Genomic DNA, 15,445 nt, shown 5'->3' with positions numbered 1-15,445 from the left:
TAATTGACTTAGAAGCCCACCTCCTGTGCACTGTTGGCCCAAGTATAAATTGGTAGAGTCCATTTGGAGGGCAGGTTGGGAGTCTTTATCAAAATACAAGATGTGTATACCTTTTGTCTCAGTGAATCTATTCTAAAAAGGAACAGCATAAAGATCACTTGTCACAAGGATGTTGGTTACTTCATTGTTGCCATCTTTTTACTATTGACAGTCTTAATGTTCAGCATGAGAGACCAGTTATGTTGATTACAGTATTTACACACTACGGAATGCTGTTCATTTCACTAAAAACAGTGAAGTAGATCCATATATAGTGACAGGAAATGATGTCCAAGGTATATTTTTAAGTGGAAAAAGAAGGTACAGAATGGTATGTTTTATAGGGATCCCATTTGTACAACAGAAAGAAGGGGGAGGTATTATGGCTTAGATAAAAGAGTTTGTATATATGCATACTTACATATGCTTAGAAAATTTCAGGAATGATGCACAAGAAACAGTTCTCAGTTATCTTGGAGATAAGGGGTGGCAGGGCTAGGAGTTTTTAATTTTCACTTGATAACTTTCTATCCTGCTTGACTTGTTCACAACAACCTGTAATACCTTTAAAAAATAACATTTAAATAAAAACACCCCATTAGATTCTTTCCTTCAAACTATCAATTTATACTAAGAAATAAAAGGTAGATTAGTGGTTGAGGTGAGAGGTCAGGTCTGAAGCACAGAAGATGGACTCTGGAAAAACCAAGGGCCTCTAAAAGTCATCAAGGAATCATCATGGCCAGAGGGCTTAGGGGAGATGTTGCTTTGTTAAAGCTTAGTGCTAAGAAAATAAGTGAGATTAAATTAGGTAAAAATTGTGAGTTTATTAGTTTTCTTTTTGATGAAACAATTGTAATTATGTCATTAGTTTTTATTTCTGGGTGTTTTAATACCTAAGTAGCATGGTAATTGTATTCCAGACCACAATTTAGAAATTAAATGTCTCCGTGTCTGGAGCTGCTGTTCTTGTTCATCTTGCTTAAATGTTGTAAGTGAATGCTAGGCTACAATTTCTTGAGCTTTTTGCTTAGAGACCTGAGGAGAAATGCAGGTATAGTCTAATGTTGAAGTAGGAAGGATGTAAGTTGTCAAATATTTACATTGCAAAGTTTTGATTAAATTAAATCTTCAAATTGTTCAGGCTTATTTTAGCCCACCCTCTCCCCCACTCCACCCCCAAAAGAGGGCCTCAATACAAGAAGTCAAAGGAATGTCCATCTGGATGTCCCCTTGACTTGGGAGAATGAAAGATTGGGTTCCTTCACCTAGTTGGGCACATTGAGAGGCAAGAGCCAGTGTCTTGTGTTAACTGATACTAATTCTCTAATATTTGGAATTTTAGCCAGGAGATGGATGGTAGAAAACAATGAATTAAGAAGCAAGACAGGTGTTACTCTTTGATACTTAGGGAGAAAGGTGTTATAACTGGGCAGGTGGTAGAGACTGGAGTGATGAGAACAATTGTGAGAAAGGAGAAAGGCTATGTAATTTCAGGCTGTAGATAGGAGTAGAAAGACCAGAATAAAATAGAGTGCAAATTTTGAGAGATATTTCTGGTTGTAGGAACCAAAGAACATGAGGAGCTGCCTGGTGTGTGGCTTGGGGTTGAACCTGGACCTGGAGGTTATGCATAGAGAACCAGGCAGGAAAATTCTGACTTTTGCTGGTGATCACAGAAGCTGTTAAAGGTGGCCCCAGCTTAGACCAGGCACAGAGAGAGGAATTGGGAGAAGAAAGCAGACATCCTAGAAAGGCAGCTAGAGAAGACCCTGAGCTGCGAGAGGGCTCGACTTTGTACGTGCTGAGAACCTATACTTGACTGCCCTGTTTATAGGATGTTGCTTAGATTTCTCACCCCACAATACAGTATTCTGATCTGACTGAAGTTGAAAAGAAAAGAGAACAAATAATAACAGCTATCATTTATTGAGTACTTATCATGTGCTTTTTTAAGGGCTTTACATGGATTATCCCATTTAGTCTTCACAATAACTGTACAGGAGGTAGGAACTGAAGTGTAAAGTGGTTGATTCCAAGATCGTAACTTGGAGCCTGGGTCCAAGGCAGTCTGGCTGTAGAACCTGTGCTGTTAGTTACTCTGTATTCCTAGGGCCATTGCTCCCAGAATCCTTTCTCCGCTGCTACCCCCAAACCACCAGGGTGGTGGCCAGTTATGAAAGAAGGAAACTTCCTATTAGAGTTCTCTTGCTGTGGTCCTAATGAGCAAGTGAAGTGAATTCAGGGACTAAGAAAGCAGAAGACTTGAATAAACAGCCTATGGATAAGAGAAATGTCATTCTGGGGCCAAAATTCTTTATTCTTTCTAAAGTTAAGTAAGAAATTTTGTGAATATCTTCTGTGTGAAAGATATTACTAGGTATCATGTATGGGACTGAGAAGATTCAGAAGCAGACACTGTCTTCCCAAAAGCTAGTCTCTGAGAAAGTTAAAATGTGTATAAATAACCACGACCCAACCTGGTGTTAGAGACATGTTCTGAAGGAGTTATGGAATACCACAGGAGTTAGACAAAGGTGAGGAGGTGACATTGAGGTAGACCATGTAATATGGGTAGTTTCTTCTATAGTTGGAGTTGGAGATATGATTTCAGCCAGAAGAGTACCAGGTACATTTGAGGGAACTAGAAAAGAAAGTTTCATGCCTTGCCTATTACATTTTTTTTATTTTTTTTTTAATTTTTTTTTTATTTTTTTTTTTTAAATTTTATTTTGTCGATATACATTGTAGCTGATTAATGCTCCCCATCACCAAAACCTCCCTCCCTTCTCCCTCCCCCCCTCCCCCCCAACCATGTCCTTTCTGTTTGTTTGTTGTATCAACTTCAAATAATTGTGGTTGTTATATCTTCTTCCCCCCCCCCCCGGTTTGTGTGTGTATGTGTGTATGTGTGTGTGTGAATTTATATATTAATTTTTAGCTCCCACCAATAAGTGAGAACATGTGGTATTTCTCTTTCTGTGCCTGACTTGTTTCACTTAATATAATTCTCTCGAGGTCCATCCATGTTGTTGCAAATGGCAGTATTTCATTCGTTTTTATAGCTGAGTAGTATTCCATTGTGTAGATGTACCACATTTTCCGTATCCACTCATCTGATGATGGGCATTTGGGCTGGTTCCAACTCTTGGCTATTGTAAAGAGTGCTGCGATGAACATTGGGGAACAGGTATACCTTCGACTTGATGATTTCCATTCCTCTGGGTATATTCCCAACAGTGGGATGGCTGGGTCGTATGGTAGATCTATTTGCAATTGTTTAAGGAACCTCCATACCATTTTCCATAGAGGCTGCACCATTTTGCAGTCCCACCAACAATGTATGAGAGTTCCTTTTTCTCCGCAGCCTCGCCAGCATTTATCGTTCATAGTCTTTTGGATTTTAGCCATCCTAACTGGGGTTAGATGGTATCTCAGTGTGGTTTTGATTTGCATTTCCCGGATGCTGAGTGATGTTGAGCATTTTTTCATATGTCTGTTGGCCATTTGGATATCTTCCTTAGAGAAATGCCTACTTAGCTCTTTTGCCCATTTTTTAATTGGGTTGCTTGTTTTCTTCTTGTAAAGTTGTTTGAGTTCCTTATATATTCTGGATATTAATCCTTTGTCAGATGTATATTTTGCAAATATTTTCTCCCACTCTGTTGGTTGTCTTTTAACTCTTTTAATTGTTTCTTTTGCTGTGCAGAAGCTTTTTAGTTTGATATAATCCCATTTGTTTATTTTTCCTTTGGTTGCCCGTGCTTTTGGGGTCGTATTCATGAAGTCTGTGCCCAGTCCTATTTCCTGAAGTGTTTCCCCTATGTTTTCTTTAAGAAGTTTTATTGTCTCAGGGTGTATATTTAAATCCTTAATCCATTTTGAGTTGATTTTAGTATATGGTGAGAGGTATGGATCTAGTTTCATTCTCCTGCATAACGATATCCAGTTATCCCAGCACCACTTGCTGAAGAGGCAGTCCCTTCCCCAGTGAATAGGCTTGGTGCCTTTGTCAAAGATCAGATGGCAGTAAGTGTGAGGGTTGATTTCTGGATTCTCTATTCTATTCCATTGGTCAGTGTGTCTGTTTTTATGCCAGTACCATACTGTTTTGGTTATTATAGCTTTGTAGTATAGCTTAAAGTCAGGTAGTGTTATGCCTCCAGCTTTATTTTTTTTGCTGAGCATTGCTTTGGCTATTCGTGGTCTTTTATTGTTCCATATAAATGTCTGAATAGTTTTTTCCATTTCTGAGAAAAATGTCTTTGGAATTTTGATGGGGATTGCATTGAATTTGTATATCACTTTGGGTAGTATGGACATTTTCACTATGTTGATTCTTCCAATCCAAGAGCATGGGATATCTTTCCATCTTCTTGTATCCTCTCTAATTTCTCTCAGCAGTGGTTTGTAGTTCTCATTATAGAGATTTTTCACCTCCTTGGTTAACTCAATTCCTAAGTATTTTATTTTTTTGGTGGCTATTGTAAATGGGCAGGCTTTCTTGATTTCTCCTTCTGCATGTTCACTATTGGAGAAAAGAAATGCTACTGATTTTTGTGTGTTGATTTTGTATCCTGCTACTGTGCTGAAATCATTTATCAATTCCAACAGTTTTTTTGTAGAGGTTTTAGGCTGTTCGATATATAGGATCATGTCATCTGCAAACAGGGACAGTTTGACTTCATCTTTTCCAATCTGGATGCCCTTTATTTCCTTCTCTTCTCTGATTGCTCTGGCTAGTACTTCCAACACTATGTTGAATAGGAGTGGTGAGAGTGGACATCCTTGTCTAGTTCCTGTTCTTAAAGGAAAAGCTTTCAGCTTTTCCCCATTCAGGATGATATTGGCAGTGGGTTTGGCATATATGGCTTTAATTATGTTGAGATACTTTCCCTCTATACCTAACTTATAGAGGGTCTTTGTCATGAATGAGTGCTGAACTTTATCAAATGCTTTTTCAGCATCTATAGAGATGATCATATGGTCCTTGTGTTTGAGTTTATTAATATGGTGTAACACATTTATTGATTTGCGTATGTTGAACCAACCTTGCATCCCTGGGATGAATCCCACTTGATCGTGATGAATAATTTTTCGTATGTGTTGCTGTATTCTGTTTGCTAGTATTTTAGTGAGGATTTTTGCATCTATATTCATCAAGGATATCGGCCTGTAGTTTTCTTTTTTGGTTATATCTTTACCTGGTTTTGGTATCAGGATGATGTTTGCTTCATAGAATGAGTTTGGGAGATTTGCGTCCGTTTCAATCTTTTGGAATAGTTTGTAAAGAATCGGTGTCAATTCCTCTTTGAATGTTTGGTAGAATTCTGCTGTGAATCCATCTGGTCCTGGGCTTTTCTTTGTTGGGAGCCTTCTGATAACAGCTTCAATCTCCTTTATTGTTATTGGTCTGTTCAAATTTTCTACGTCTTCACGGTTCAGTTTTGGGAGCTTGTGTGTGTCCAAAAATTTATCCATTTCCTCCAGATTTTCAAATTTGTTGGCGTATAGTTGTTTATAGTAGTCTCGAATGATTCCTTGTATTTCAGATGAATCAGTTGTAATATCGCCTTTTTCATTTCTAATTTTTGTTATTTGAGTCTTCTCTCTTCTTTTTTTTGTTAGCCATGCTAATGGTTTGTCAATTTTATTTATCTTTTCAAAAAACCAACTTTTTGATTCGTTGATCTTTTGAATTGTTTTTTGGTTTTCAATTTCATTCAGTTCTGCTCTGATCTTAATGATTTCTTTCCGTCTGCTAACTTTAGGATTGGATTGTTCTTGTTTTTCTAGTTCTTTAAGGTGAAGTGTTAGGTTGTTCACTTGCCATCTTTCCATTCTTCTGAAGTGAGCATTTAATGCAATAAATTTTCCCCTCAATACTGCTTTTGCAGTATCCCACAGGTTTTGGTATGATGTATCATTGTTTTCATTAGTTTCAATAAACTTTTTGATTTCCTGCTTGATTTCTTCTTGGACCCATATGTCATTAAGTAGAATGCTGTTTAATTTCCATGTGTTTGTATAGTTTCCAGAGTTTTGTTTGTTATTAATTTCTAGTTTTAATCCATTGTGGTCTGAGAAGATACATGGGATAATTCCAATTTTTTTGAATTTATTGAGACTTGATTTGTGACCTAATATGTGATCTATCTTGGAGAATGATCCATGTGCTGATGAGAAGAATGAATATTCTGAGGTTGTTGGGTGGAATGTTCTGTAGATATCTGCCAATTCCAATTGGTCTAGAGTCTTGTTTAGATCTTGTGTTTCTCTACTGATTCTTTGCCTAGATGATCTGTCTAATATTGACAGTGGAGTGTTCAGGTCCCCTGCTATTATGGTATTAGTGTCTATTTCCTTCTTTAGGTCTAATAGAGTTTGTTTTATAAATCTGGCTGCTCCAACATTGGGTGCGTACATATTTATGATTGTTATGTCTTCTTGATGGATCAGTCCTTTTATCATTAAGTAGTGTCCCTCATTGTCTCTTTTTATGGTTTTTAGTTTAAAGTCTATTTTGTCAGATATAAGAATAGCCACTCCAGCTCGTTTTTCTTTTCTGTTTGCATGGTAAATCTTTTTCCATCCTTTTACTCTTAGTCTGTGTGAATCTTTATGGGTGAGGTGGGTCTCTTGTAGGCAGCATATAGTTGGGTCCTGCTTTTTGATCCAGTCAGCCAGTCTGTGTCTTTTAATTGGGGAATTTAAGCCTTTAACATTGAGAGTTGTTATTGAAAGGTGTTGATTTATTCTTAGCATTTTATTGGTTGTTTGGTTGTCTTAGGTGTCTTTTGTTCCTTGCTTTCTGATTTACTGTTTGGTTTCTTTGTTTGTTGGTTCCTTAGGTTGTAGATAGTGTTTTTGTTAGCTTGTTTTCTCTTCATGAATGCCATTTTTATTGTACTAGCGGGTTTAGATTTTTCTTAGGTTTTTATGGCAGTGGTAGTTATTTTTCAGGAACCAAACCCAGTACTCCCTTGAGGATTTCTTGTAAGGGTGGTCTTGTGGTAGTGAACTCCCGCAGTTTTTGTTTGTCTGAGAAATATACTATTTGCCCCTCATTTCGGAAGGATAGCCTTGCAGGGTAGAGTATTCTTGGCTGGCAATCTTTGTCTTTTAGTATTTTGAAAATATCATCCCATTCCTTTCTAGCTTTTAGGGTTTGTGATGAAAAGTCTGATGTTAACCTGATTGGGGCTCCCTTATAGGTGATTTGACGCTTCTCTCTTGCAGCTTTTAAGATTCTCTCTTTGTCTCTGAGTTTTGCCAATTTGACTATGACATGTCTTGGAGAAGGCCTTTTTGGGTTGAATACGTTTGGAGATCGTTGAGCTTCCTGGATCTGAAGATCTGTGATTTTTCCTATACCTGGGAAGTTTTCTGCCACTATTTTGTTGAATATGTTTTCAATGGAATCTCCATTTTCCTCCCCTTCTGGAATACCCATGACTCGGATATTTGAGCGCTTGAGGTTGTCTGATATCTCTCTCAGATTTTCTTCCATGTCCTTGATTCTTTTTTCTTTCTTTTTGTCTGCTTGTGTTATTTCAAACAGCCCATCTTCAAGTTCAGAGGTTCTCTCTTCAACTTCGACAAGCCTGCTGGTTAAACTCTCCGTTGTGTTTTTTATTTCGCTGAATAACTTCTTCAGTTCAGCAAGTTCTGCTACATTTTTTTTCAGGACATTGATTTCCTTGTATATTTCCTCTTTCAGATCCTGTATACTTTTCCTCATTTCATCATGATGTCTAGCTGAGTTTTCTTGTATCTCATTCAGTTTCCTTAGAATTATCACTCGAAATTCCTTATCAGTTATTTCAAGGGCTTCTTGTTCTATAGGATCTAGAGTATGAGATTTATTAACTTTTGGTGGTGTACTTTCTTGATTTTTTGTATTTCTGGTGTCTTTTTTTTGGTGTTTATTCATTGTGGCAGGGGGTTTCACAGTCCACCGGTTTAAGACTAATGACTAACTAGGATGTTGCTGTGGTTGCCAATTTGGTATGGCTCCCGCTGTGACTGCTCAGTTGGCCTCTAGTGTCTTGTGTGTGTGGTTGCCTCGGGTCTTGGGCTTCTCCGGGGATCCACCTTTCTGGTCAGCTTGTACTCTGCTGGGCTGGTGGATCACGTACCACAGGGTGTGTGATCTCTGTTGAGCTTTCACTTTCTGTACAGGACTTCTCCCCGTTCAGTGTGCTCTGGCCCAGGCTGTTAGATCGTTCAGTGGCGACCCCACCGGGTGTGTGGTTTCTATCGAGTCTCCGCCTCCCTGGCCGCACGTCTCCCCCCTCTGTGCACACTGTGCTGGGTTGGGGCGTGTCTTCTGCACCCCTCGTCTATCAGCTGGGCCTTCAAGACCCTGCTCAGCACCGCCTCGCCCAGGAAGTCTACCAGGTTTCTGCTAGGCACAGACGACCAGTCTCTCTGGGTGCCTTTGTAGCACTGTGTAGATCTTTCTCGGGTCTTGTTCACCTTTGTATCCCCCCGGTATAAACCGAGTCTAGTGCCCGCCTGCAGCCTGCTCTCCGGCAGGTTCAAGCAGACCTGGGAACTCTCCTACCACACTATTCCCAACCAGAAATTCGTTAGGCTTTTTTCCAAACTGGTGGTCGCAGAGATGGTATCTGCCTCCCAGTAACAGGAAGTTTACCGGGGCCGGAGTCCAGGGTGTGGTGGAGTGACAGTCGGCCCGCCGTACTTCCTAGCCCTCCCAAAACTGGTCGGGACGCCCCACACCCCCAGCCCTGCCAGAGAACCGTGGAGGGAGTGGGAGAGGAGGTCGGCCCGCAGGGTCCGGAAAGCCCCGCGCCAAGCCAAGCAAATGGGCTCAGTGATGGCCGAGCAGGGCGGAGCTGCCCGCACCTGGGAAAATGGAGGCAGCACCGGGGCAGTGAGTGGCCTGGTGGTGCAGGCGGGCAGCCGCGTGGGCATCCACCCCCCGAACAGAGCTTTGCCAGGGATCACTCACAGTGCTGTGCCAGGTCGGGCGCTCGCTCTGTCTCTGGTTTGTTGCCTTCCGTGTTCTCGGCGCTGCCGCCTCGGGCTGTTCAGTCGCGGCGCCGCTCGGGCGCTCCCAGGAGTCTTCTTTAATGCCGGCCTGAAACGTCGAATCCTGGATAGGGCAGCTGGCCGCCTTCAGTGCGGCCCCAGCCTCCGGGATCCTGGCTGCATCCACAGGAGCCCTGGCGCCGTGTTCCCTGTTTCAAGACTCACTTTTGCAGCTAAGAATCAGTTCTTTTCCTGCTCCACACTTCAAAGCTGTTGCCTGTAAATGAGGCAGCCTCTCCTGCCGGGGGCAAAGTGGCGTTGAGCCCCCACGACCGGCCAGCAGCAGCAGTCCTCCCTTAAGAGATGGCCAGAGAAAGGTCCACAAGTTTCCCGGCTGCCTGAGGCCCAGTGGCCACCTTTTCCACCTCAGCTACTCCGCGCCAGCCGCCGCAGCCGCCGCCATCTTGAAACCCATTACATTTTTATACATTGTCTCATTCAATCCTCATAACAACCCTTTATTGACCAAATGGTTTATTGCCAAAACAAGGACACTTTTGAGAATGGAGTTCTAATCAGGTGGACTAGGCATAAACAGGGACTGACTCAGGAAAGCCAGGATTTGTTAGGCAGTTGTTATCATTCCCACTTAATACATGAGAAAAATGAGGCCCTACATCACATAGCTAGGAACTGGTGGAGCTAGGACTTAAATCCAACTCTGGCTTCAAAACTAAGAGATCTATACTTCATCCTGTACATAGTGGGGTGCATTTGAAGGACTTTCAGCAGAGAACTGTCATGATCACAACTATGCAGAGCAGATGGAAAGAAGAGACTAGAATTGGAGAGATAAATTAGGAGATTGTTGAAAGAAAAATTCAGATGGAACATTATTAGGGCTTGTATATAAGATGTTGACTTCAGGGATTTAAAGGAAGGGATAAATGTGAGAAACATTACAAAGGAAGAAATGACAAAGTTTGAATACTGGTCAACTTTGGAGGGAGAAGATTAAAGAATGATGCAGGATTTCTAATTATTTTAGTGAAAACATTATGTTAAGTAAAAGTAGCCACTGTAACCTAGAGAGGTAATATGAATTTTTATTAGCATGCTATACTAAGAGAGTATCTGCTTCCCAGTACAGTCGACTTACTGACTTAATAATTGTGAGTAAACTATTTAACCCTTCTTTGCCCACATTTACTCAACTGTAAAATGTGTAATGTTATCTGCCACTTGAACTAGAACAGATTGTCTGAATGTTTTTTTACATCCCTGTTTTCAAAATTTGAGTAATCATGTTTGATAATATGAAATTGAATCCTAGTATTGAATACACTCATTTTTACATCATATTGGAAAATAATAATCGTATATTAATGATGTGTTATCTCCCGCTCCTGAACTCCTGCTTCTGTTATTACCTTTAACCAGTTGCCAGATGAATAGTAATGCCAGCTTTATTACATCTTTTTTCTTTTTCTTAAACTGTTATTTAAGTTCTTTATTATGGTTTAACTTTTTTATGTGTTTACCTTAGTTCCCCAGATGGAGTAGAAGATACTTGAGGGACAAGAGCATAGTTTATATGTCCTTCTATTCCTCCTGATTCCTGAAATAGAGGCACCCAGAAAGCATTTGTTGATTTGATTCAACCAGTCCATATGGTACAAGACTTTTGTACATCATACTCTGTTAATATGATCTCAAGTAGTATATTGGATTTTTGATAGCTATGTCTTACTATGATTTCATAATGAGCCCAAGACCTACTTCTTTCTCCAAGTGTCTCTCTCCTTTAATTTTTAAAAAAAATAGGCAGTGCTTCATGAATTTGTATGTCATCCCTGTGCAGTGGCCATGCCAATCTTCTCTGTGTTGTTCCAATTTTAGTATATGTGCTGCCAAAGTGAGCACTCTTTCAATTTTCTTTAACAAGAAGCCTTTTCTCTGTCTTTACTTAAACATTAAGGTAGTTAAATTTTTATTTCTTGTTCATCTTGTTAGTGTTAGCTTTATTATCATACATATTTCATAAATATCCTTATCCAAGTAAGTAATAAAATATTGTTTGGGATATTAGTTTTATATTGCTGCATAATAAACTACCACAAACTTAGTTGCTTCAAACAACACACATTTATCATCTCCCAGTTTCCGTGTGTCAGGAGTCTCTCATGGCTCATCTGGGTCTTCTCTTCAGGGTCTCACAGGCTGTAGTCAACGTGTTGGCAGGGTCTGTGGTCTCATCTCAGGCTCCTCTTCCAGGCTCATGTGGGTGGCAGATTTCAGTTCTTTGTGATTATAGAATGGAGGCCCTGAGGTCCTAGGGGCTGCCTGCAGTTCCGTGCCACCTGGTGCTCTCCATAGGCATTTCACATCGTAATGGTTTGGTTCTTCAAGGCCAGCAAGGGATAAAGTCTCTCTTTCACAAGAGCAAAAAGGAATCATATCTATATCTAGATATGATTGCATAGATATGTGTGTGTGTGTATGTATGTGTATATCTTTACTGTCATCCAGCAAATGTTTTTTCATGTTGCTTACAAAGATATAATGAGAGATGATGTTCAATAATTTGCCTAAAATCATTCATTGTGGTGGGGCCTTCCACTGAGACAGAGAGTGCTGGAGTGGGACTAGAGTTGTGTAGACGGTGATTTGAGTTTGGGTGCCTATCAGATATCCAAGTCAAGATGTTCCTCTCCCCTGGGTCTGGGGTTTAGAAGAGGATCTGGGCTGGAGTAGAGATTTGCAAATCCTTCATCTACAGATGTTAAATGGAACCTTGGGCATGGGTATACTTTGTGAGGAGAGGGGTGCCAAGGGTAGAATTCTGGGAAAATCCTGGTACTTTGTCTGAGGGATTCCTCTGACCTCCTAATGTAATCGCCCAAACAAAAAAGGAAACAAGTTACCCAGCTTCAGAGGAAAAGTTGTATTAATTTTGTCTACTTCTGCCTTCAGTCCCATCTCTTCCTGTCTATTTCAGGTACTAATTATCTCATTATTCCCCTTTTCTTCTGGTATCTTCTTCTCTTCCTTTCCACTGGACCCATTGGCTAGACTCTCCATAAACATGTTCTGGTCTCCCTTTGCTGTGCCATCTGGTTACTAATACCTATCTAGCCAGCCACTTACCCTTTCTGGGCCTCAGTCTCCTCAAAGATTGAGGGGCGTGATGTAGGGAGAAAGTTATGATTTTTGAGAAGCCTCTTTCAGATCTAAATTCTGTTCTGCAACCTTATTTCTCTCCCTTTTTCCCTTTTTGGTTCTGACTATCCAGTTCCTTTTTGAAATGTTCCTCCCTTGGCCACTGAGTTGTACTCCCCTAGTCTCTTTCTGCCTGCCTCTCACTGCTTCTCTATTGCTTTTACTTCCTTCTGCCCCCTAGTTATGTCCATATTTAGGGCTGTCATGTTCTTTGCCTTTTCTGTCTTTATAGTCTCTGCTTATGAGATTTTATCTACTCCCCTGGTTTTACCTTTAAAAAAATTATAGAAGTAACACATGATAACATGCTTAAATAACGTACAAGTATTTAGAGTAAAAAGTGAACCTTCAGTCTTCTCCTTAGAGGTAACCACCATTATCAGGCCGGTGTCCTTTCTTCCAGGAGTTGAGTCCCATTTCTATAAATATTGTGGTGAACTCTAGTTTTTATCTGTAGCTGCAATCAGTATATCTTTATTTGAATGCTCCACTATCAGCATATCAAATCAGCAAGCTGAATGATTTTGGGCATGTGGTTGATGTAGTTCTTTCTATGGTTGTTTCATGTCTTATATTTATTTCTTTTTGTGTCTCCACAGCATTAAAGAGTAGATATTCTTTATATGTTTGGTTGATCCTATTATTTTATGGCTGATAAGCTGTTATTAGTATTCCTTCCCAATTTGCTTATATGCATAGACCCAAGGAAATATAATAACCCTCTGTCAAAACTTTAGATGAAAAGATGGATAACTGGGTATAGAGGCTAATCTTTGGGAACCAGAACATGTGAGCAGTTTGGCAGGTAACAAGAAGAGAAGCATGGGGACTTGATGGAGGAGAATGCAGTGGTAGATGGGTAGTATATTGAAAACTTTGGTCACTAAATTAAAGTCAGAGTCCTGACATTAAAGAAATAGGGCCGGCCCCGTGGCGCACTCGGGTGAGTGCAGCGCTTGGGAGCGCAGCGGCGCTTCCGCCGCGGCTATATGGGACTGGCCGGTGTGCTCACTGGCTGAGCGCAGTGCGGGCGACACCGAGGCAAGGGTTGCGATCCCCTTACCGGTCACAAAAAGACAAAAAAAAAAAAAAAAAAAAAAATCTATCTATCTATCTATCTATATATATATCATGGGTTCCGAAACTTAAATATCTTAATCTAAAATATTAGCTACCAGAATCACCATTTGTGTGAAAATGTTGTTTTGGCTTTGAAAAAGATGCATGGATAAACTCTGGAGTGTAATGGGTCATTTTGCAAAAGTATATTCCACTATATGTGTATTAAATACAAATTAACTGGAAAGGTTATGTCTTTTGAGAATCTAGAGAATACCAATGACAGTTGATCATTGCATGTTGTATTAATGAGGCTGTGTCATAAGCAGTAACACACTGAAAATTGCAGGTCTCTGTAAAAGCTTAATTCCAAAGGAAATTAGGGTAGTCATGGTAGAGGATCTATAGTAGTGGTTCTTAATTGGGGCAGTTTTACCCCTCTGAGAATATTTGGCAATGGAGACATTTTTAGTTGTCACAACTGTGGGGAGATGGCCAGGGAAGCTGTCATCTAGTAGGAAGAGGCCAGGGAAGCTGCTAAATATCCTACCGTGCACAGGCCAGCCCCCCATAATGAAGAATTATCTGACCTGAGATGTCAGTAGTGCTGAAGTTGAGGAACCCTGATCTGAGAGATTTGGGGGTAGGGCAGGAGATTCATGTAGGTGGTCATTGATGCCCCTTTGTGTTTATGCTGATGTCCTGTAATTTTTAACCTTGCTACCTAGTTGAAAGCTGGAGACTATGACAGTTGCTTGGATTTCATTGATAACAGCATAAATATCAGATAGATGAACCATTTATTTGCTTTTCTAGTTATTCTAGTTATTTGAATACTAAAGTAAATTATCCCAAAACTTTGTCAGTGCTCATTTTTTTTTTTTTTAAAATTTTATTTTGTCGATATACATTGTAGCTGATTAATGCTCCCCATCACCAAAACCTCCCTCCCTTCTCCCTCCCCCCCTCCCCCCCAACAATGTCCTTTCTGTTTGTTTGTTGTATCAACTTCAAATAATTGTGGTTGTTATATCTTCTTCCTCCCCCCCCCTCCCCCCGGTTTGTGTGTGTATGTGTGTATGTGTGTGTGTGAATTTATATATTAATTTTTAGCTCCCTCCAATAAGTGAGAACATGTGGTATTTCTCTTTCTGTGCCTGACTTGTTTCACTTAATATAATTCTCTCAAGGTCCATCCATGTTGTTGCAAATGGCAGTATTTCATTCGTTTTTATAGCTGAGTAGTATTCCATTGTGTAGATGTACCACATTTTCCGTATCCACTCATCTGATGATGGGCATTTGGGCTGGTTCCAACTCTTGGCTATTGTAAAGAGTGCTGCGATGAACATTGGCGAACAGGTATACCTTCGACTTGATGATTTCCATTCCTCTGGGTATATTCACAACAGTGGGATGACTGGGTCGTATGGTAGATCTATTTGCAATTGTTTAAGGAACCTCCATACCATTTTCCATAGAGGCTGCACCATTTTGCAGTCCCACCAACAATGTATGAGAGTTCCTTTTTCTCCACAGCCTCGCCAGCATTTATCGTTCATAGTCTTTTGGATATTAGCCATCCTAACTGGGGTTAGATGGTATCTCAATGTGGTTTTGATTTGCATTTCCCGGATGCTGAGTGATGTTGAGCATTTTTTCATATGTCTGTTGGCCATTTGGATATCTTCCTTAGAGAAATGCCTACTTAGCTCTTTTGCCCATTTTTTAATTGGGTTGCTTGTTTTCTTCTTGTAAAGTTGTTTGAGTTCCTTATATATTCTGGATATTAATCCTTTGTCAGATGTATATTTTGCAAATATTTTCTCCCACTCTGTTGGTTGTCTTTTAACTCTTTTCATTGTTTCTTTTGCTGTGCAGAAGCTTTTTAGTTTGATATAATCCCATTTGTTTATTTTTCCTTTGGTTGCCCGTGCTTTTGGGGTCGTATTCATGAAGTCTGTGCCCAGTCCTATTTCCTGAAGTGTTTCCCCTATGTTTTCTTTAAGAAGTTTTATTGTCTCAGGGTGTATATTTAAATCCTTAATCCATTTTGAGTTGATTTTAGTATACGGTGAGAGGTATGGATCTAGTTTCATTCTCCTGCATATCGATATCCAGTTATCCCAGCACC

The 15,445-nt window shown here is 40.2% G+C and overlaps 1 protein-coding gene and 1 non-coding gene across 2 annotated transcripts in view; one reads left to right on the top strand and one right to left on the bottom strand.

Annotated features, from left to right (window-relative positions):
• Positions 1-15,445, top strand: part of CLCN5 (chloride voltage-gated channel 5) — a 168,155-nt gene that overhangs the window by 15,767 nt on the left and 136,943 nt on the right. The gene's annotated exons all lie outside the window — the stretch shown is intronic.
• LOC134368768 (U6 spliceosomal RNA) lies at positions 10,850-10,956 on the bottom strand. Its single transcript, XR_010022477.1, has one exon. It is a non-coding gene; the product is annotated as a U6 spliceosomal RNA (small nuclear RNA).

This window comes from Cynocephalus volans, chromosome X (genome assembly GCF_027409185.1).
Source record: "Cynocephalus volans isolate mCynVol1 chromosome X, mCynVol1.pri, whole genome shotgun sequence".
NCBI lineage: Eukaryota > Metazoa > Chordata > Mammalia > Dermoptera > Cynocephalidae > Cynocephalus > Cynocephalus volans.
This window is presented reverse-complemented; position numbering and strand designations above follow the sequence as displayed.